Genomic DNA, 2,603 nt, shown 5'->3' on the forward strand with positions numbered 1-2,603 from the left:
TTATAAAAAATTAAAAAATGTGTACGTATATGTATATATTATAAAACATATGTATGTATACATGCATATATATAACAAAATTTGAAATTTAAAGGCATAAAAAAGTAAATAATAATGATACAAGATTAATGATGCCACATAATAGTATTAATAATATTAAAATAATTAATTTAATAAAAAACTAAAATAACAAATAGAGGATTAAATAGCATCAATAATAAAAGACCAATGAATTTAAAACAAAGAGTATAAAAAAAATATAAGACAAAATAAAATGTAAACAAATTTGAAAATAATGAATTTGAAAATAAATAAAAAGAGAAAAAGAGATTTGAAATCAACAATATACAAATCAATAAATAAATTATACACAAATCAACAAAATAAGAACAAGCCAAAGAAAATAAGAATGCAAGAGAGAGAAATTTGAGTGAATACTCTTAAGAGTTATTATTACTCCCAACTCCCCCCTTTTACAATGAAGGGAGAGACCTCTATTTATAGTTGAGCCTCCCCAAATCCAACGGTATCGATTAATTACATCAACGGCTAAGATTAAAGGATATCTATAAATTAAATCTCTAAGATTGCATATCATATCTTCTAAGATTGCATATCATATCTAAGATTGCATATCCTTGAAGATTATGTTTCCATAAGCTTGTAGATGGACCTTCAACCTTTTCAAGTAATGGGTCATTCCGATCGGGCCAAATGATATAATTTTGTACTGGACTTAGACTTTATTTTATTATTTTAGGTTTATTATTTTTTTGAGCCCGGGCTAAAATTGGGCATTAAATTAGGCACCTAAAATAAATATATATATAATTTAAACACTCACATTATATAATTTGATCATTTTTGTCACTCTAGTTAAAATTACAAATAGCAAGTTGATGTAACAGTTAAAAAATCGATATAATAACAAGTTTGACCCTCAATTTTTACATATTATATCAATTTAATCATAATTTTAAAAAACTAACCCTCTAAATTTACAGATATTCTCAATTTGATACTAATTCTAAAAAAATTCAAATAAATATATAAAAATACATAAATATTTTTCAAAAAATATAATAATAAATTTAATATATATAAATAAAAATAATATTGTTGACAAAAAATAGTAATATATAAAATTTAAAACTATATAAAAATAAATAAATATTTTCAAAAAATATAATAATAAATTTAAATTTTATATTAATATTAAATAAAATAAAAATCCCCCCGCTTCATTCCTCTCCCTCTCCCCCTCAGTTTTCTCCACAAAGTAAGATTTCTACTCAGTTTCAACTATGATAGTACCATCTAACAGGAAAGACAGCAGGCAAATAATCAAATTCTGATAAAAGACTTGATTCATCTTAACAACAATAAACGAGTGTAACCATAAGACTAAGCATCTCTGATATTTCATCCTAAATAGTTGAGATTTGCAAATTTGGAGGAATGGGATTAAATGTTCAAATAGAGATTACTCCGCTTCTAAGTCTTTCAGCAACTTCAGACTGTTCATCATTATTGAGCAAAATTTAGTTGGTAGTTGTGTTAGTGGCTATTAATTTAGTTTACCCTTTAAACAACATTAGCATAAAAAAAAGGCAAATTTGAGGGGAGCAGGAAGGGGCCTTGGCTCCCCAAAATGTAAAGTTTTCAATTCAATATTTTATAAATAGATAAATTATAAATTAATATATAATGAAATTACACTTTAACCCCTAAAAATGAAAAATTTTGGTCACATCCAACAAATACTTAGCTACTTTTTTTTTCTTAATTCATAATACATTACATATAATTTTGGTTTCTATAAAGTTGTCCTAAAATGATCTTCCAAACAACTTGCTCCGAGGTTGTAGTCTTTTAGGTATAAGATTTTGTTTTTCAGAGGTCAATCTGTTACAGGGGATAACAATGGTTTATTGAATAGTTCTACTTATTGAAACAATCAGCAACCAACGTTTACTCTTTGGTAGCCAAATATTGGATAAGTTGTACATATTGCACTATAAATGCAGTGTTTCAGTTTCTTCAACATGTGTCTCACTGCAACTATACCATAATTAGTGAACTTAAAAAGAAAAGAGAGATATGGGAAGTTTACAGCAATAGCAAGGAGGCGATGTTGCAGTAATTCCTCGGTCATAGGGTAGAGGAAGCAACCCCATAGCTGCTCTCAATGTGGAGCCCAGCACCACCACCCCACAATCCTCCTTTAATAACAGCAAGAGCAAACGTTTCAATGATAAACATGACGACCCCAATCATGATTAGGTTTCATTTCTTGATATATATATATATATACACACACACAGAGAGAGAGAAAGAGAGAGAGGGGTTGTTTATTTGGTTTGTGATTGATTTTTTTATGGGATTTTTTTTCAGAAACCTGGATGAAGAAAGTTTTTGTCATTTATAGGCCCCGGTTTCCTTGTTTCATTAGCTTCTCCTGATCCTATTAACTATCCTTTGATCTTAATATTTTCTTTATTTGATCATAATCTGATTGATGTCATGTCACAGAGGAAACTAATTTACAAGCAAGAGCCAGCATGGATACAAGATAATAATTAAATTCAGGATAAAGCCTTTAT

The sequence above is a fragment of the Gossypium hirsutum genome, chromosome D06 (assembly GCF_007990345.1).
Source record: "Gossypium hirsutum isolate 1008001.06 chromosome D06, Gossypium_hirsutum_v2.1, whole genome shotgun sequence".
Lineage (NCBI taxonomy): Eukaryota > Viridiplantae > Streptophyta > Magnoliopsida > Malvales > Malvaceae > Gossypium > Gossypium hirsutum.